We start from the raw sequence: 22,052 nt of genomic DNA on the forward strand, positions 1-22,052 counted from the left end.
TTATCCAGCATTATAGAGCTGGCACCCCAGAGGCCTAAGGGGACTCATGGGTAGGTATAAGCACCATGGCAGGAATGGGTATCTAGCATTTCTTTTTCCGTTAAATGGCCCAATTTCAAGGTGACACTGTGAACATGTATTCAGTTTTAGTGTCCTATGAAGTATGCATATTGGCCTAAGCACATTCGCATTCACATCACACTACAAATCTGTTGCTGCAATAAAGTTAAATGTTAAATGTTAAAGGTATTTGTACCGCGCACCGTCACCAACGGAATTGGTCCCCAGGCGCTCTGGCGGATCTGTAATTGATAAGGGGGGGATTGGTTAGTCGGGTGAAGTGGGAGTAGGATAGTGAGAGGAGTGGTGTTCTGTTGGCAGCTTCAACTCGGTGTTCACCGGGTGCTGAGATTTGATGCGGGTATTGGATCGGTGTCAGTCCGCGTGTGCTGTTGCTCCGGCTTATGTGTTGTTGTAGTGTTGTGAAGTGCATGTGGCTTGTTGTGCGAGAGATGGTTGTGTGAGTTTTTTGAGTGAGATAGGTATGCAGAGTTTGAGCTTATATTGGTTAGTGGGTTACATGACCTTTAGCATGCTAACATTCACAGTTTTGTCTAAGTGTGGCACTTGTTGGACTTCACATGCGGGCATGCCAACATTCACAGTCTTTTCTAGGTGCGGCTCAGGCTAGTGTTTAGAAATGTGCCTAGATGTGGGTATGCTTAACATTCATAACTTAATCTGGATGCTACTCAGGCTGGTGTTCACAATTCTAAGTGTATAATAGTCACTTTGCCATTTTGTTTTATTCACCAATTTGAATGCAAGGTTCAGTGCCCAGCTCATTCTGCGTTTTCACTCTGAACACGGTACAAGACCGTGGCATGAACTTTCTGACAACTACGCGACAGGAATAGAGATTCAGCTGAGAGTGTTGTTTGTCTTACACTGTAGAACCTTGAAGCCTTTGCAGGAGCATAGGTAATCTACAAGTAGGTGACCGCCTGTCTCGACCATGTTTTCCCTGCTGAAGTAATTGTAATAATGTGCATCCAAACCATGCTCCTCTAGTGAAAACCCTATTCCCAAGCTTTAGAGCAGACTGAGATTAGGATCTAGGAGCAACACAAATAAGCTGTACAGCAAATGTTACCTTGTACCAGGCAACACAACATGCACCCACACTGTTTGCCCTGCTCCCAGACAGTAAATTGTCAATAGGAGGATGGGGAAATATGCAAAAATGTTGCCTTAGTCATACTATCTGCGTGGAAAGGTCATGAACTCTATGGACCCTCTCATATGAGGGGGCTGGACAAGTGTTTTCATATGTGATCCTGAATGTATATATGTGTGTATTTTTGGTGACTCGGGGCTCTCTCCCGCCACAGTGTCTGTACACATGCATCGTGGGGCGCTGAGACCTCAGTCTAGACTGTAATAAACACTGTTCTTTGACCATGTGACTGGCTATTTCCATTTCTTTGTAGTAAGCCTAATTTTGTGATCTTTCAGATGACACCTGAACAGGGACCCTCCCGTTGATGTTCCATTCACGTTGGATGAAGACAAGGCTGTCGAATCGATATCAGTGAGTAAAAGGAGCGCCTGCACAAGTGATGTGTTTCATCGCAGACGGCTGCGCCTGATCTCTGGCCGATTGCAGCGCCTAGAGGACATTGTGGCAAGGGTTCCAGAATTGAAGCTTGTTTTACCTGTTTGGAGGAATTGCCAGCAACGACGATTGTCCGTTGGACTTGATTGGAAATCAGGTGAGTTTGTTTCAGGAAGGAAACGCCCTGCTGATTTGATTTGTAGTAGTATTTATGCATAAATATTTTGGCCAGGTAAGACTGTGATTTTAAGTATGCCTTGTAAATTGTCATCCTCTTTGAAATGTTTTGTTGCAGAGGAAGAAAAATCTAGTAATTTGAAACATAGTTAACCTGCACCACCCGAGGGGTCGGCGGCGTATGATATGTATATAGCTTGCCACTTAAGCTCTATTTTATTCATCGATATTTGCCATTGACAAACCAGACATGCTCTAGACCTTCAGTGGCCAGTGCTGGGAAGCTTTGAGTTGGCGAGAATAGAATATTTCGAACCTGTATTATTGCATAATAAAGCTAGAGCAGCTGCATTTGACGCTATTAGGGATTGGAAGAAGGAAGCAAATAAATGACTCAAAAGTAGAGAGAAGCATGAACGTATGCATTTGACGATTGTGGAAAAGGCTTTAGTACATGATAAGCAGAACCAGAGCGAGGCCATTAGGCGTATGGATAGGGCCTTTCAAGGAGATGTGCAGAAAATATACCCATCACAAGATTTACATGTATCAGATGAGTTGTTGAATAATTTACTGAATGAGCAGAGGTCTGATTCAGGAGCCGATTCAACTTCACCACATCCTTATGTGTATTTGTATTTGTATTTATATTTATTGTGTTTATATAGCGCTTTAATCCAAAGCGCTTTACATTATAACAAGATACATAGAAATGTATGATAGTAGAAGCAATTTACAAGACATGAATCAAACCAATAAAACAGTAAGTAGAGCAATTAACCTGTGAGGGTAAGTAAGGGAAGGAGGGGGCAAGGAAGGGAAAGGAGGAGGGAAACAGAAAGGGCATTAGGGTGAAGATGTAAGGAGGGAGAGGTAAGGGTAAGGGGAAAAGGAGCAGGTAGGGAGAGGTGAGTAGGTGAAGATGTGTGGGAAGAGAGAGAGAGAAATGAGAGGGGGGTAAAAGGTATCAGGGTGGAGAATGGAGAAGGAGAGATTTCAAGGATGCACGCAAGGAGGAAAAGGTGGGGATGGAGCGGATAGAGAGATGTAGGAAGTTCAAGTGCAGGGGGGCTAACAGCTGAAAGGAGCGGAAACGGGAGGGGGGACGGTGAAAAGGAAGAGATCGGCAGATCGAAGGTAGCGGGAAGGGGCGTAGAAAGAAAGGAGAAAGGAGAGTTAAGAGGGTGCGAGATCACGGAGAGATTTAAAGACTTAAAGACTTTAAAGATTTAAAGAGAGATTTATGTGTCTCCCCCTACATCAGCACCCAGTTCAATTGTAACAGCTGCTGCTATACCAATCACACCAACAACAGCAACATTTCCTCCACCGACGAGCGCGCATTATTTGTTTTTACTTTCTTTACCGGCTGCCTCCACTTCCATTCCCCTTCCAGTACATGATGTGGTTGACACTGATTCAAGAATAGTGACACGTAGTACGATATCTGCAGAAAGGAAGAGGGAACTGCGTGAATGGGCTGAAATGTACATGGAGGGGGGGTGATGAAACAGCTGCTGTAAGTGCAATGTCTGACCACGGGGGTATTCCTGAGAAGAAGTATTGATAGACAAATGGGAGTGTAAGTTGCTGGAGTGATATGACTGGTTCAGCTATTCCACAGGAATTGCAGGATTGCAGTCAGGGAGCTGACAGTAGAGGACATAAGTGAGGCGATTAAATCGCTGACCACTTGCTAGATGGATTCCCCCCCAGTTTTATAAGGCATTCGACACAGAACTAGCCCCAGTCCTTCAGGAGGTATTCAAGGAGTCGTACGAAATGGGGGTGGTCCCGAGAAGCATGAGGGAGACATTGGTGGTTCTGATACCTAAGCCCGGGAAAGCGGTAACTTAGTGTGGTTCGTACAGGCCAGTAGCAATGCTCAACTATGACAGAATAATCATGATGACCGTACTAGCCAAGAAACTGTCAAATGTCATAGCGGTCATAGTACATGGGGATCAGAACGGGTTCATACCAGGATGGAACATACCGGCAAACCTGCGTAGGTTGCAGCATATTGTTGCGCAAACAACGGACTCGCAGGAGCTGTAAGTAGTAATCTCCCTGGATGCCATAAAAGCGTTAGATTCTATTTACTAGGAATGGCTTCTTGCCATTCCGAGACAATTCGGACTGGGTGACTACTTCATTGGGTGGATCAAAATCCTTTATGAGACACTGGTGGCAAGGGTAACCACTGGAAGAACAGTGTCAGCACCATGGGACAGACAAAGGGGCACCAGACAAGGCTTCCTGCTGTCGCCAGTGCTCTATGTTTTGGCCGATAGCTGAATACATCAGGAAAAAATTCTTCGATGCTGGCATCAGTGTACGGGGAGACCACCATGTCATCTCCCTATACGCAGATGATGTGCTGCTGTACTTAAGAGATGCACACCTTAATGTACTAGTAATGTTAGGGGCGCTGGAGAATTTTTCCAAGTGTCTGGGATCTCCTTCAGCACAGAGAAATCATCCATATTCCCACTGGTGGGCCTGGCAAGGAGCAAGGAAGTAGACCTCCCCAACGCAGGGATCCGGTGGAAACTGCACACATTTAGATAACTAGGGGTTAATATGTGGCACACACCTGAAGAGATTAATGGGGGCAACATTTTACTGGTGGTGCAGGGGTTCAGGAAGTCCACAAAGTTTTGGTCCAAATTGCCGCTATCAGTGTTGGGTAGGGCTACAGTCATTAAAATGATAGTGCTACTGAGGTTCCTATATTTTTTCCACAACACTCACTACTATATACCAGCCTCCATTTTTCGATTACTGGAAAAACTACTGAGGGAGTTGCTATGGGGTCCTGCCAGACACATGCTAGCCCTGAGCACGCTAATGTTACCATTTAAGTCGGGTGGGGTCCAGCTACCAGATCTGAAGAGGTACTATCTGGCGGCTCAACTCAGCTTTGTGGCCAAGTGGCTTGCAGATGAGACCACCTCGGAAACATGGCTGTTAAAACAGCTTGTAGCACTGGCGGACCTGAAGGAAGTTCTACCGGTCCCGTTGAAATGCCTAGGGGAGGCAAAATGATTATACAGCTGGATAGGAGAGTTTGGGGCAGAGCCATGGTGGTGAAGGAGGGGCTACCTAATGGCCAATTATTATGGTACCGGAGGATCAGGAAGGTGGCAAAAGGGAAATGGAAAGAGTAGCCGGAGGAACTAGAGGCAGATCCAACACTAACACTAATACACAACCTGAGGGTTGGGTGGAAACCAGTGTCCAGGCTTTATACCCAGCTCGCAGACAGACCCAACCCTAAAAGTGACATGTTAAAACAGTGGTGGGAGGTAGACTTCGGAATCAGCATTGCGAAGAAGGAATGGGAAGGGATCCTATTATACCCCGGGAAGTTTCTAGAAAGGCCCGATTTTGGCTGATCCAACGGAATGTCCTTTACAGGACATATATGACACCGAGCAGAATAGCCAAATTCAGCAAAAGTATGAACCCATTGTGCTTCTGGTGTAGATCGGAAGTGGTGGGTATGATGCACATGTTCTGGGGGTGCCCGAAAATACAGCACTTCTGGGTCAGGATAAAACAATCTTGCAGAAGTGCAGGAGTGGCACAGTATCAATGGACACCAATCAATGCCTCCTGGGGGCCTACCGTCGAATAAGCAAAGTTAAGCATGTTGTAAAATTTATGGACATGGTATGTGTGCTGGCCAAAAGGGCCATTGCAATGGCGTTGAAGTCAGCGGGGGGCCCACAGTATGACAGATGACACAGCGAATTGGAACACTGGACGGAGGCAGAAACTAGGGTGTGGGGAGGTGGAATAGCTAAGGCAGGAGGGGATGCAAGCCCTGCCTACGAGGCTTAGAAAGCTCTAATCTGGGCCATGTTCCACCCATCAGATGATAAACCGCCGTGAAGGACCCAAGTCCACTCACACAGTGGCCAGTGATTATTGGAGGTTAGGCCCTTACAAGCAGGCAACATGGCCTGTCGCGCCGGGCTCCCAAAATCCCCAGTGACACCCAGGTGCCAGAACCTTTCAGGGGCAGTCTGTGAGCCCCCATGAGTGAACTTTGAAGTGAAGACTATTTATTGTTATTATACAAGTTATTTGTTGATGCTAATCTATCTTAAGTACATGTTGGCCAGTGATTGGAAATTGAGCAGCAAACTGTCAATGTACTTTACAAATGCCTATGTGAACATTTTAAAATAAAATAAAGATAATTTGAATTGAGATAAGCAACACACATCCTACGTACAGAAACGATTTTTGCCTCCATTGAAACCTGTTAGTGAAGAAGTGTGCATTTGTACAAGGACGCACTTAGATGGATTTCAGGTGTCTCTATTATTGAAGTGCATAATACCTTTAGTCAGTATGCACCGGCTATGCAGCGGAAGGTGTTACAAGTGATGGCTGAGCATTTACAAGATGAATGCATGAAAAGAAACTTGTGTTGTCCAGTGGATATGATGGTGATTTATAAAAGAGCATTTTCACCCGACAGCACGTTAATCTATTTGTCGCTCGGTTTAGCCCTATTGCTTAACAAGCGTTCAGAACTCCCTATTATACAATTGCCTATGAGAGAGGTTCCTCCGACACTAGTCCCAAAGGTAGAAACCCCAGCTCCAGGACAGGTACCTGCTTCCACTATTCCAGCATATTATATTTCACAGTTTGTTCACATTCCATTTTCGAGACAGGAAGTGAATACGATTAAGCAGTCCATTCAAGACATTTGGAAGAATCCTACAGGGTTCTACAAAGAGATATAATCAGTTTTGATTATGTCATTTATCACCTTAGGGGATATTGGGGGTCATTCCGAGGTTGGTGCTAAGGAAAAAACGATGCCAGTAAAGGAATATCGTCATCGATTACCGCTACGGGACATTCTGACCTACCAGACCGCTATTAATGGCATCAGAAAGTACGGAGCCGTTAATAATAATGGTCTGGGCGTGCACGCGACCCACCATGCCGGCATTAGCGGCATGCCGTAAACTGGAGCAGATCCCAAATGAGGCGGAGATGCAAATAACGGCCTCATGAAGTCGGAAAAAGTGCTTACCGGCATGCCGTAAATACTGGCATCGCTGACCTACCGTTATATGCCCAGAGCAGTGTTCCCAACTGCCACAGGTGCACACAATCAGCACAGGTGGAAGCTATGGGGTCTGGCCCAGTACAAAAGGAGCACACCCACACACCACACACCCCCCCACACCAAGATGATTCCAATAGTAGTAGCATTACTGGAGCTGGAGGACTTGCTTGTATTGCCACAACATCAACAACAACAGCCGCCACCATAGGGGAGACGCAGGAGGAGAATGAGGGTGTGACAGGCCCAGAAGGCCCACCAGTGCCGCCACTGTTACCATGCCGGCAGCCCCCAATCCCTTGCATCAGAGCCAGTCCTTTCAACCTATTCCCAGAGCAGATCCACACCCTGCACCGTCTGGACCAGGACACCATCACCACCATAGTGGACCTGATACATGAAGACATAGTGAGCCTCATGAAAAACGCATCGCCATCCCCCCTCTACTGAAGGTAGTGTCTATGCACCACCCATCAGCGACCCTCACCTTCCATAATGCCATCCTGCACCATGCAGTGCATATGCACCATGTTGCTGTCTCCAGCATATCACCACACTGGACAAACATCCCTGGGAGTTAATTAAACTGAACCTACTAGGGAATCCACTGTCCGCCACAGGGCCGGCACACTCACAGGAGTGCTGCATGTCACCATGGGAATGCCAATGCTGATTGCCCAATATTGCACAGACTACTGCCAACGCTCCCTCTTAGTAAATCTCACAGGACACAACAACTCACTATTTTGACACAAACACAGCTGTATGCATACACCATGCATGCGCAACAAGTCGGCAGTGCACACCATGTATCATCTTGAAGTTGCAACCCACACCATTAGACCATGGCACAGGACACATGGAGGAACAGAAAATGGCATCAATGCATCGAGGGACATGTGCATGTGGGTAACGATAACCTGTAAGCGTGTGTGACTAGTATAGCTGTCCTTCATGATTCCCCTGACATTTACCTTCATTTTAATGCTGCACAATATGTGCATCCGTCGGAACGTGCCCCTGCCCCCTGACATTGAACTGCTACCACCTGATGAAAATGAAGGGGAACATGAAGATGTGGCAGGACATCATCATGGTGCCGATGCACAGGAGGGACGTGCTGTGCGCCAGTCAGTGATTGCACAATATTCCTGACACACATGTCAGCAGAGGGTGACCTGATAGTTGGACAGAGGGTACTGGGTGTGGGGGTACATGTACACTATGCACTGTATATGAATAAATGACACATGCGCATTGATGAATGTCCACTCAGGTCTTCTTTTTGAAACAACCAGTGTATTGAATGTAACAATATAAACCTACGTCACAAGACCCTCCACCACCCTCCCCCCCTCACCCTCCCCCCCTTCCGCCTCCCCCCACAACTCCCCCACACACCTTCACCCCCCTCCCCCCACAACTCCCCCACACAAGTCCCAATGAGTCCACGAAGCCTAGATGAGGCTGCCATAACATTAATTTGGCACTCCCAGAGCCAAGGGGTGGCATGTCCCGTCGGCACTGAGCACGGACCAACCTGCGGAGCGGGCTCGTTTGGGTGGAACTGCAGGACGATGGTGTGGCCTCCTGCTGAGGTTGTGGGGCGGGATGACCTGCCTCCAACGCATCAGCGATGCGCCCTAGCACCTGCCGGAGGGCCGAGACCTCCGCGCGGCTGGTGTTGTCCATAAAGGACCGGCCTAGTGCTGCTAACTCTGTACTCCACTCCTCTCTGGCCTGACGGTTGTCCTCTACAAACTCACGGACGAGTGCAGTGAGCAGGTCAGCCCGCTGAGGCCCTGCAGCTGCACCTGTGGGTGTGCTCAGAATCTGGCTTTCATGCCCAGCCTGCTCATCCTCCCCAACACTGGACTGATATGTCCCTGAGTGTGGTCATGGTCAAAAAGCTCTGGGATGTTGGTGTTCCCAGTATCGATCAATGATTCTTGGGGGGATGCAATTTGGGTTGGGGTATGGACCACATCCATTATGTCATCCTCCATCGTGCCCCAGATGTCCTCCTGGCTGTCATCCACTGTCAGGGGTGCCGTGTCTGTCACCTCCCCAGCCACACTAGACTCCTCCGAATGGGGTGTCTCACAGGTGTCTCCAGGCAGAACAGAGGGTGGGGGGGTGGTGGTGCTGTGCCATCCACAGGCCTTGGTGGCCTTGGTGGTACAGGTGCAATGTGTACCTGCAGTGGCATGGTTGCTGGGACATGGTGCCTCCTGGCTTGTCCCCTGGATGTTGACGGCTGGTTGCTGTCCTCCTGGGACTTCTTACTGGGTGTGCCTTGTGCAGAGGTGGTGTCCTGCTCTTCGCTCTCATGGTCACTGCATGTGGGGGTGGAAGAGAGGGACGGCATGAGTGATGTTTTGATAGGCATCCCACATACATTGGGACAATTGCTCATCCACACAATTGTGGGTAATACGCATTTGTGTTGGGAAGGGCACGTCATTTCATACATGGGTGGTAAATGCAGCCATATGTCAGCGTCACTCATGTTGGCCAGGAACAGTGCTGTCTAACATGCCTACTGTTTTGGTCATGAATGCTGTGTGCCTTGTGGAATTTCCTACTTTGTGTGGTATGTGTCATGTACGGTATTGCCTTGCAGCAGGCATCAGCATGGGTCTCTGATGCTTCGGCCTACTTTACAGGGAGTGTGTGTGTGGCCGACCATGGCGTGACTCTTTGGACAGACATTGGCATTGACTTTCATCAGATTTGGCATAACAGTGTTTACTTTGGACACTCACCTCCATCGCCAGATGTCGTGGCACCACACTCCATCTCGCCTACGCCTTCAATGGATCTCTTTTTTACGTAGCACTGCCTCTCTCCTCATGTTGCTGCTGAAGACTGTGCCTGCATGCTCGTGCAAAAGTGTCCACAAGCATCTGGAGCTCGTCCTGATTAAATCTTTCCTTTCTGAGGCTGGAAGATCCCTTCTTCAGAGCTTTCGGCATTCTTGTGTTGTAGGAGGAAGTTTTCAGGCGATCAACAGTGTCCCAGGGGTCCTGTGTGCTGAGGATGGCAATGGATTGTGTTCTTAAAGATGGCCGCCATGCTCCTTCCCATTCCTGTGCAATGGCGCTATTTCCAGTTCCGCTTATTAGCAATGACCGTAAATAGCGGTGTCTGCTAATTACAGTCACCGCTATTTACAGTCACCGCTAATGACGCATTAGACAATGTCGGTAATGTTATCTGCGCTTAGCTTGATGCCCGTAAGGCCATTTTGGGGGCCTTTTTCGGCATGGCGCTAGGTACCTTACCGGCAGGGCGCAAAGCTCATGCCCGCAAAGTCGTAATAGTCCTCTATTAGCGGACTGGTGCCAGCACGAACACCCTATTTGCGCCAGCCGGTAAGGGGCGTTACTTACCTCCAAACTCGGAATGAGGGCCATTGACTTGCTGTTTCCCGTGATCCTACCTGCGGATTTATGGAAACAGATTAGGACTGTAGATGATCAAGCAGGGATGGGCGATACTTGGGATGCCTTGACACAAACTGATGGGGTTAGAAAAAAAGCAGGCGAGAAACTGCCTCAGGCTATATTAATGTTGCCGATTAATATAGTGACCAAACTAAAAACTTTAGTGCCCGAGAAGAGAATTATATGGGACAAATTGACAACATGCATGCAAGGGAAGGTCGAGGGTGCGGCTGAATTTTTCATCAGATTTGAACCAGTGTTTTTGGATTTTAGCAAGATTTGAGTACGGAACTAGGAAAAAGATTATTTGTTGACAAATTTGTACGAGGATTGTAGCCTGTCATTCAAACTCAGATCATGATATCTGAATGTGCATGGCAGGCAAAATCACAATCGGAAGTGCTGCACATGGCCCAGTATTATGAGAACAGGGTGAACACAGAGAAGGAGAAGGTGGAAAAGAAAAACGGCGATTTGAAAACTAGAGTACTTCTGCAGCAAATAGCACATGGATCGAGGGGCAGAAACACTCAACCAAGGGGTCAGTTTGCGCCACAACTGGGAGCACAAATGGGTCCCGTGCACATGAACTTGTGTGCGTATTGTAGACAGGAAGGCCATTGGAGGGCACAGTGTCCGTTCCGCCAACAGCAAACTAATAACCCATATGGTACGATCGGGAGGCGATCAAGGGATGGTCCTAGCATTGGGGGTCCTGGTAGATACCAATTTACACAGAATCAGCAGAATCAACCACAAGACACATATGTGGGTAGCCATGGAGGAGGACATCCACAGAATGCGAGTAGCGGGAATGTCGTTGATAATTCTACTCATGCTTATTTTACAGAAGATTTTACATCTGACAATATATTGTTTCGCTAGGACAGCCCGAAGCAGGGTCTGGAATCATTACCTATTCCCGTAGATCAAAAAGGGCCCTACATTGAGATGAAGGTGGGGAATAGGGAGCATATATTTCTAGTAGATACCGGAGCACAAAAATGTTCCATTTACCATTTGCGGGTTCCAGATATTCTACTGTCACAGCAGAGCAATGTTTCCGTAGGGTTCTCCGGTACACCAGTAGTCAGTCTGGTCTCCCGGCCGGTACTGATTGCATTGGGATTGTTTACTGATTGTGTGCAACGAATTGCGGCGAGAACCTGTTGGGATTGAATTTGTTGAAGAAACTAAATGCTGTGGTGTATTGTTCTCCAGATGGAGTGTATTTGACGATCTCCACCCAACAAAATTCTGCTTTGCAATTCTTGTTTATGCCTTTGCCCAGTGAGTTGAGTAGAGTACCCACACAGTTATGGGCGGTGAATGATAATGATGTTGGGATTCTTACTGTTGAACCGGTGTGGATAATCTTGAAATAAGGTATTACCCTGCCACATATTCCACAGTACAAACTATCAGTAGAAGGTGAGTGTGCTTTGAAGAGACTTGTTTCAGATTTTTTACACCGAGGTGTTATTGAAGAGATTTCTGGGAGTGTGTGTAATAGCCCGATTCTACCCATATATAAGAAACAAGATCATATTTTACCTTGCCGTTTTATAATTGATTTGTGTGCAATTAACAAGATTGTCGTGCCACAGTTCCTGATTGTTCCTGATGTTATGAACATTTTGACCATGATTCCATCTAAAGCCACATATTTTATTGTTATTGATTTGAAGAATGCTTTCTTTAGTATTCCCGTACACCAGATAGAAGGTACTTGTTTGCGTTCACTTTAGGAGGACGCTTTTTCAAATTCACACGTGTTCCTCAGGGTTATACTGAAAGCCCGAGCATATACAGTAGGACATTGAAAGAACAGCTTGATATGCTTGAGTTGCCGTCAACCTGAACGTTGCTGCAGTACATTGACGATCTGCTCATTGTTGCAGATTCTGAGGACACTTGCAAAGAGGGTACTATTTTACTGCTTATTCATTTAGCTACACATGGATTTACAGCGTTGTTGAAGAAGTTTCAGTATTGTCGACAGAAGTTCACCTATTTAGGCTATTTCCTGTCAAAGGAGGGAAGGCGTCTGACACCTGAACGTATACAAAGCATCTCTGACATGCCTGTTCCAAATATACAGAAGGAAGTCAGAGCTCAGATTGGCATAGCTTCTTATTGTAGACAGTGGATTTCAAATCTTTCACTTTTGATCAAACCTATGCTGGCATTAACAAAGAAGGATGTTCCTTTGCCTTTGCCATGGGACATAGATTGCCAGAATGCTTTTGACCTGCTCAAAGCTGCATTATGTTCCACGCCAGTATTGGGCACTCCAAATTATGAAAAGGATTTTGCGTTGTATGTGCATGAGGGAAAGGGTTGTGCTTTGGCTGTATTGACACAGGAACATGGGAGAAAGAGCAAACCATCTGGCTATTTTTCCTCCATGTTAGTTCCTGTTGCATGCACTTTGTCGAAATGTTTGAGAGCTGTGGCTGCTGCTGCTGCGTCAGTAAAACAAAGTGAGAGTTTGGTATCTCACTTCTGCTTGATTAACGAGATATGAGTTGATTCGGTTTGCACTGCACATCCAAATGAAGAGATGCTGTACTTTGAATCCAGCTGAACTTTTTCAGTCTCCACGAGTAGAAGACTGCACTAATGTCATGTCCCATGATTGCCTGTATGTTACAGAACAAGATACAAAAGGCAGAATTGATTTGAGTGATACACCTTTGAAATCTTCAGATGGGAAACTATTTTGTGATGGTTCCTGTTTTAAGTTACCCGATGGTACTTCCTCTGCCACCTATGCAATAACCACAATAGACACTGTTGTTGAGAGCAGAAAGGTATCGCCTAATTCCACCCAGGCAGCAGAGATAATTGCATTGACCAGAGCATGTGAGATTTCTGAAGGGCTTAGTGTAAACATCGATACTGACAGCCAGTATGGGTTTGGAGTGGTTCACAATTTTGGACGATTACGGGCGGAGAGGGGATTCTTGACATCACATGGCAACAAAATTCAAAATGGTACTCTAACAGTACAATTGTTATCAGCACTAGCACTTCCTACACAGTTAGCGATAATGAAATGCGCCACACACCAGAAATGAATGCAAGATGTAGGAAAAGGAAATGCTTTTGCCAATGAAATTGCCAAACAGACTGCTACCGATCCACACTCACGAATGTATGTGTTGGATGCAGCTAAATGGGTTACTGACACTAATTTGATGGAAGAAGGGGTCAATAGTGTGAAAGAAATTCAGGCTGAAACAACAGCAGAAGAGATCAAACAATGGGTGAATGGTCTGGCGGGATTGGATGTTAAGGGTTGTTGGGTAGACAATGAGAAGCAAAGATGGATGCTGCCCAAAGCTTATGTCACTGCTGTACTCACTATGGCTCATGGTCCAGCACACATTTGTACAAAAATGATATGTCAGCATTAAGACCACGTATGGTACAACAACAATATCCTGAAAATTGCTGAATGTTTAGTCCAGAATTGTATGATATGTCTACAACACAACTTTGGGAAGAGCACACCAACCACGAAGGGTAGTTCTGGGCCTCCCTCCATGCCATTTGAAGTGATTCATTTTGACTTTATCGAGATGGAACAATGCCAAAACTACAGATACGTATTAGTTGTGATTTGTGCCTTTAGCAAATGGGTTGCGGTTTTTTTCCCCGGAAGACCACAAGGCACTATGGACGCCCAAAGCCATGCTAAAGGAATATTTTGCTAGGTATGACCTGCAGTGAGTCATTTGGTCTGACAATGGGCCTCACTTTATCGCTGATGCCATTCGGCAAATATGTGCAGGATTACAGATCGATAAATGTTTTCACTCAGCGAGACATCCTCAGTGTGCCCGTTTGGTGGAATGCCACAACAGTATTTTGAAGAATCAACTAGCGAAGGTGTGTACACACAGTAATCTACAATAGCCTGAAGCTTTACCAATAGCCTTACTTTCAATGCAAACATCCACACAGTCAAAGATAGGACTTTCCCCGTATGAGATTGTTATGGGAAGACCTGAAAATGCATGGAATGTACCGAGACCTAAAAAGTTGGCCGAAATCAAGTATCCATCACTGTCTGACTATTGTGACCAGTTGACTCAAAACTTGCGTTTGATTCACCAACAGGTTCAAGCAGCCTTGCCAGAAAAATATGAGGGGCCAGGCCATCGAATTCAGCCTGGGAAATTTGTTCTGTTGAAGAACTTCGAGAGGAAAAGGTGCCTTGCACCTCGCTGGACGGGGCCGTACCAAGTGCTACTGGACACGCAGACAGCAATACGCATGTCTGTAAAGCGCCATTGGATCCACACGACACACATGAAATGAGTACCACTGCCTTTGCCTCTCGACGAGGGTGACAAAAAGGAAATCGATCACCATGTGCCTGTTCTGATCGACAACAAGAGTGATACGAAACCACTTCCTGAGTCCATGGGGCTTGGGGAAACAGTTCTTTCTTCTTCCTCTGCATCGACCGACATTATTTCTTTGGAGATCAATGATCCTTTGTTCATCGTTGATTCGGTACCTGGAGCTTTAAGGTACAATCTTCGACCACAAAATCGGATTTAGTTCAGGGATTGACATTGCGTTTTGTAATAGGATAGGAAAGTGTGGTAGGACTACTGCACCAACACGAAGCCAACATTGTGCCATTCCCTCATCATTCCCCTCCGGACAAGCTAAAGGGCAGGGAGTGGCAAAGAAGACTACAAGCAAGATTGGTCACACGGTCAGGTGCCACCAATGTATGAACTTATAAAGCCTATCAGTGAGGCTTCTTAACAGACGCTGAAAGACTATGCCTGCATTTGGGACTGCTCGGATAAATGAGGACATGGTACCTTTTCAGATTGATGGGCCTGGATATCAAGGGCCATGGTCCCCAAGGACAAAATGGATAATAATTTCTGTGAAAACCTGTTTTATGGTCACATTGATACCTGTGCTATGGTATTTGTAAAGTGCACATCCACTCGATACTCTGTTGACAACTGTCAATGCATCCACAATGTCTCCTCTACACTTGTACGCACACAATCTTCATCCACGTGATCTCAGTCATAGAGGGGGTTATCGTAACAACACTCTCATGATGATTATGAATGCAACACATGCTATTCTGAATAAAACAAATTGTTGGGTTTGCTCACCTCTGCTACAGCATGGTGAGAAATGGGTACGTTGGTATATTCATCCTCTCCCTCTGTCTACTGCATGTTATTCTCATTTAGGGCACTGTTCTTTGGACGATGGATCGACAGCACCTCTCGTAACTTCAATGGTACAAATGTTAATGAATTTGATCGACTGGTATTGTTGCTGCTAGGGTGTTCATTGTATGTAAACAAATGCACCCTCAATACTGCCACTGCAAAAACAATCTGACAAATATTCCAGACCTTACCAATTGATGATCTATCTTAAAATGACTCCATTAGGGAATAAGGGGGTTGCTCCTCCATCATTCAACATCAATCATGATCCTGAAACTGTCCTGTTCTCTTTGCGAAATAAAGGTTCCCAGCCTATGGGCTCCTATGATAAATGCATGCACATGCTTGTTCTAGTAAAAGAAGATAGGCCTCTGTATATAGGGGGTTCCATCTATTTCGTTTGCGGGAGTAAGGCTTATCCTTGGTTACCTAAAGACTTGCAGGGTACATGTTATCTGGGAATACCTTTACCTGGGATATATATCACTTCCACCGCTGATATCTCGAAAACGTGTCCTAGAAAGGAAATGGAAGGTGACACTCCTCTGCAGGTGTTAGGGGACATCGCTAAATCCATGATAACATTCTGGGACAGATAATCAACTCTCAAACATTAGAAAACTGGCTAGAATTTTGGAGAAAACTATCAATGAGACCACTGATATCATGTTCAATATCACATTGGAACAAAAGGCCATTAGACTAGTGGCTCTTCAGAACAGGATGGTGTTAGACGTCATCCTGGCTGAGAATGGTGGTATATGCAAAATGGTTGGGTCCGCGTGTTGCGTTTACGGACCTGACTCCGCCCCCACCATTTTCCAAGCAATCAAGAGATTACATATTTTGGGTTCAGAAGTACACATTCCCCAAAGCGATTGGGATATCAGTACATGGTTCGGGATCTTACTGTGGACTTGGGGTTGGAAGATATTCTCTGTTCTAGCTACAAGTCTTAGTATAGTTCTTTTTTGTTGCTGCTGCATCCAATGTCTACCTGTCCTGGGTTCCATGATAGGAGATTGTTGTGCACCTTCATTGGTCAAATTGAAACCAAGCCCACATTTGCCTGTACATGTCACCAATGGACTGATCATGCAGGACGATGCTATTAAGGAATTTATGGCCATCAGTGTTTATGAAAGAGATGATTCGGGATGTTCTGATGATGACACTACATCCTGGTCGTCTGAGGATGCCATGTTTGGATGTTTCTCTTGGCTTAGGTCAAAAGGAGGGTTTGTGAAAATGGATTCAGTTTTAGTGTCCTATGTAGTATGCATATTCACCTAAGCACATTCGCATTCACATCACACTACAAATCTGTTTCTGCAATAATGAAGGTCACGTTGCCATTTTGTTTTATTCACCATCTTAAATGCAATGTTCAGTGCCCTGCTCATTCTGCGTTTTCACTCTGAACGCGGTAGCTTGAACGTTCTGACAATTACAAGACATGAATGCACATTCTGCTGAGCGTTTTGTTTGTCTTACAGTGTAGAACATTGAAGCCTTTGCAGGAGCATAGCTAATTACAAGTAGGTGCCCGCCTCTCTCGACTATGTTTTCCCCACTGAATTAATTGTAATAATGTGCATCCAAACCATGCTCCTCTAGTGAAAACCCTATTCCCAAGCTTTAGAGCAGACTGACCTTAGGCTCTAGGTGCAACACAAATAAGCTGTACAGCAAATGTTACCTTGTACCAGGGAACACAACATGCCCCCAGGCACTGCTTTGCCCTGCTCCCAGACAGTAAATTGTCAGTAGGAGGATGGGGAAATATGCAAAAGTGTTGCCTTGGTAATACTATCTGCGTGTAAAGGTCATTAACCATGTGGACCCTATCATATGAGGGGGCTGGACAACTGTTTTCATATGTGATCCTGAATGTATATATGTGTGTATTTTTGATGACTCAGCGCTCTCTCCCACCACAGTGTCTGTACGCAAGCATCGTGGGGCGCTGAGACCCCAGTGTAGACTTTAATAACTGCTGTTCTTTGACCTTGTGACTGTCTATTTCCATTTCTTTGTAGTAAGCTTCATTTTATGGTCTTTCAACACAATGGGCCTCATTACGACCTTGGCGCTAAGGGGTTAACGGCGCCGTAAAAGGCTGCGGTGCTGTTAACCCCTTAGCGCCTAATTACGAGGTCCCGTTGCGGCTCCCGACGTTAACGGCTGGTCTGGACCAGCCGTTAAAGTAGGGACCCGCAAAGGGACCTTGAAGGTAATTATGGTACCGCAATTTGCAGTACCGTAATTACAGCCTTCCCCATTCCCATTGAGCCCTATGGGGCAAAAATGGGAATGGGCAAGGGCCAATGGTGCATGGGGAATTACCGCCCTGCCAACCTTGGAATGGGGTGGTAATTCCCCATTGCACCTTGGCGGACTCGTTACAATACCGGCAGCAACCATGGTGCTAATAGCGCCATTGGTTACCGCCAGTGTTGTAATGAGGGCCAATGTATTGAAAGCATAATTATCAAGGTAATTGTGCATGCAATGGAAGAATACTTTCCCTATTCCAGCATCCGTCCCTGTGAAAGGGCTTGCAGTGTTGACATTATTTAAAACATGGGAGGATGAGAACCTGGTTGTGTAGAATGTTGTAATTGAATGCAAGAGTTGGAGGGGTGGGGAAATGTTGCCAGATATCTCTATGTCAACATAGGAATAACGCTTTAGTTCTGGGCTTTAATCTTACACTTCAGGGCATTTTGGTGCTGTAGTCTTGGGTTTCACCAACTGAAATACAAGTGTAGTAAAAGGAAAGCCCAGGAGTGGTACACTGTGAGCGCAGTGACATGGCATCATCTGTCTAACTTAACTGGGCGTAGGAATTCAGATTCACAAATATTAGCTCCTGTGACATGACTAGCGGCCAGGACCCATCTTGCCTCAGTATCTTGATAACGCAGGCCAGATTGATGCGCTGCAAAGACACATAGTCATGGTTTGATCTGGAGACATTGGCAGAACAATGTGATGCAGAGGGCAGCAATGCAGGTCACATGTGCCTGGAGGGTGTGTCGCTGTTTCCAATTCTCAAACACTTTAGGGAAAGCAGAAAAGCCAAAGAAAATGGACTTTGCTTGTTTTAGGTCCTGCTATGTTGTGAAAAGGGAAATTATGGCTGTGTATGTAGCAGGAAGCCATTCAGGACATGGCTGAACACCAAAGGAAATGTTGGCTGACATATTCAAGAAGCGGTCAGGTGTGGCAAAGACGTATAGGACTACCACCGGCTGAGGAAGAGTAGATCCCAACACCTCACTCTGCCCTCCAAGAGCAATGCTACAAGGTCCTTTTCCAAGGCATCTACCTGTGCGATCGCTTCTAGTACAACCAATATACAGGTGCCATGCAACACCAAAACTATAATGCTCACTGAGAACGTCCTGTCCCTTTAAATCTGTTTCACCCTCTCCTGTAAAGCGCACATCAAATAACCTTAGCTCATTGTTCTTTTCTCGTTTTTGTATGAGTTACAATCGGAGTGCAATAGCTGCTGAACTTGGAGCGAACGCTGTTTGATGGCAGTGCAGATCGTAATTGTCTCATAGCTAGCAAGCTCTGCAATACCAGCCTGGCCCATATCCTCTCCGGCCTTCTTCCTTAGGGTATGAAAGGTGCCCTGATGTGCTCATCTATTGGGGCTGTAATTAATGGTCAAACCCTCTGGAACGTGTACAAGTATGAAACAAGACCACCCTTCTCTCCCTCCGACTGCTTCTTCACTGTCATCTCACGCTTGTATCCTGCGGGTCTAGGCAGCCCCCAAATATGGCATCAATAAACTTCAGCCAATATTTCTGAGCCCCTCGAGTGTGCTTGGTTAATTTACAGTGTCTCGTGGGCATCCAAATGCACCAAGAAACAGGGAGTGGAGATTATCTAATATAATATATAATATATAATCTCAAATGCTCTTTTATGATGAGAAATCAGACACATGCAGATACATGCAGACATACAGCCCAACGCTGTGATCAATATTGTATTTAATGCATTGATTACAATGTGGATATATTTTTGGGCTCAATTGTAAACAGTTACATTTACACAGGTTTTTTTACACACAAAATGTATAACCTGAAAATGCCAGAGACTCATCATTAAATTGACCCTGTCCAATTGTAATGTGAAACCAGGCTTTTATGAGATAGACAGCCTTGCGCTGCTAAGAGATGACTTTCATGTGGAACTTTCCCTTTGAGCTTCCATTTGGTGCATATCGATCACTCTGCCACTCCTGCCCCTAGCAAGCCACACGCTGCAGCAGCGTCATGTTGCGATGACAACATGGGAAAGCAGGCTCCCAACAGATAGTGTATTTACGTCAAAATCAACTGGGTAGCCGCTGCATCCACATAATCGCCATAAAAGCCAGGAGGGTTCCTTTACTGTGGAACACCATCAATTCAAGCTCAGAATATAAACATTGAGCACCCCGCGTCACCATGATGACTAGCAGTGTCACAATAATGAATCGAACAGATCTTAAATGCACACTGGAATCCCGTTGAAGCCCTGTGCCTCCATATATTTTAATCATCTTCGGTATTTAAATTCACTTTGAAATGTATAGTGAATGGACACTGTACAATACACAAAATGGCTGCCACTATTTGATGCTTCCTGAACATGACAATGAAGATACACTGTACTCGGCAATAGGCAGCCAGAGGACCTGCAGCGCTCTGCAATGACTCAACTTTTCGAGGTAAGCAGCCTCGTCGCCTGATAACACACAAGCAAACACGCCGATTTCATATATGATCGGATAGTAACCTTATTAGGCACCACTCTGTTCAATACGAAAGGGTGATTGTGCCCGTGGGGGGGTTACTGCCATTTCTAGATTCTACTCAGCATTCTAATCTTACTTTGAGATGCAGATACTTAAATCATTATTTGGCACACGGAGCGTTTGGTAATAGGTACAATTTTTTGCCAACAGGCGTGACAAGGTCTCGACAAGACACAGGTAAATCCATTTGTAACCTGCCCCCAAAGAAATCCTCTGGATAGGGTAAGATTGTATGCATCTACTCCAGGGGGGGAGTACATGGGATTTAGCAACTCATACTTTTAGAATCAAATGATTTAAACAGTCTCTGTCTTATATTGATAGATACATGTGGTACATGTCATTAGTTGATTGACAGTCACCACGTTGGGATTCATAATCCAGTTACACATCTTGCAGAGGTGCATGCACTTATGATTTGGCCCTGACACAATCCTCAGACAAGGGTAAGGTTGTAACGACTTATCTCATGGGGGCCATCCACAGGGATTTTATCCTCTACAATCAAATAACTAAAACAGTAATTGTTGAACTTTGACAGATCTGAGTGGTATTCATCATTAGATGATTGCAAGTTGCCACTTTGGGACTACTTCTCATATGTCTTTCATAAAACAAATAAGACCATGGGCGGTTCTCGGCAACAAAATTGAATGTAAGCATTAATTGCACTTGATTTATCATATTATGTTCTCTGTAACCCAATACACACCCCTGACCCACCTGTCTCTGTCTATTCTTCAACAGAGCAAACAGGACCCTTCCACCACAATTGTTACCGTCCTGATGAAGGCCTACTTAACAGCAGCTACACAACACAGCTAGAAATAGCCGAAACACAGTTGTGTCGACTTTTTTGACTCTACGTCCCAGTGTCTAAATCCTACACTGCTAAAACTGTGTAATCAACCACACACCATGTAATTTGTACATTTGTTCCTATTTCCTTCACAGATCTAAGGCTTTGTATATGTTAATGTACTGTAACCCAAGGCATCTCTGTTGGGTGAACACCATTGTATCATGTGAAGGTAATTTTATTTGTTGAATCGATAAGTGTCCTGTTAATATGTTTTAATTTGTTTTGTGTATTCAATTCCTTGAAAAAGTGAAACTATCAAGTCTGATGTGTGGAAACTGATAGGAGTGTACATTTTTGGATTTAGTGACCCTGTTCACTTGTCTGTTATAAGTATTCACCCATCTGGGTAGAACAGGGCGGTAACCAGGAGCCCCTTTTTTCAATTATATGTTCAGCTTTGGCATTTAGATATCCAAGAAAGTCTACCAGAATGTCTTGGGAAACACATCAAATGGTAAACATGCCATCTATGTAACGTGCACAGTATTAAATATGCTTTTGCCCAACTGGATGGTCGATAATGTGTTCATTTTCAACTTTAAACATCAAGCAGTTTGCATACACAGGGACCATTGTGACCCCCATTGAAGTTCCTAATGTTTGTAGGAGATATTGTTCCTTGAACGTCGAATAGAAATTCTGAAAAATAAACTCAAGCAGAAGCATAATAAGCTATTTTGCTGCACCAATCTGGTTCTCGTGCAAAAACACCTACTTCACTGCTTCTATGTCCCAGGAGTGTAGAATTAAGGTGTATAGGCATTGTAACGTCAATTGTTACAATAATGTCCTCTTCTACTCTGATAGATTCTAAAATGTGTACAA

At 45.4% G+C, this 22,052-nt stretch overlaps 1 long non-coding RNA gene across 1 annotated transcript; it reads left to right on the top strand.

Annotated features, from left to right (window-relative positions):
* Positions 1-355: 355 nt before the first annotated feature.
* Positions 356-21,736, top strand: LOC138510934 (uncharacterized). Its single transcript, XR_011280479.1, has 2 exons — positions 356-1,772; positions 21,113-21,736. It is a non-coding gene; the product is annotated as an uncharacterized lncRNA (long non-coding RNA).
* The last annotated feature ends 316 nt before the right edge of the window (positions 21,737-22,052 follow it).

The sequence above is a fragment of the Ambystoma mexicanum genome, chromosome 6p (genome assembly GCF_040938575.1).
Source record: "Ambystoma mexicanum isolate Mex_15411 chromosome 6p, UKY_AmexF1_1, whole genome shotgun sequence".
Classification (NCBI taxonomy): Eukaryota; Metazoa; Chordata; class Amphibia; order Caudata; family Ambystomatidae; genus Ambystoma; species Ambystoma mexicanum.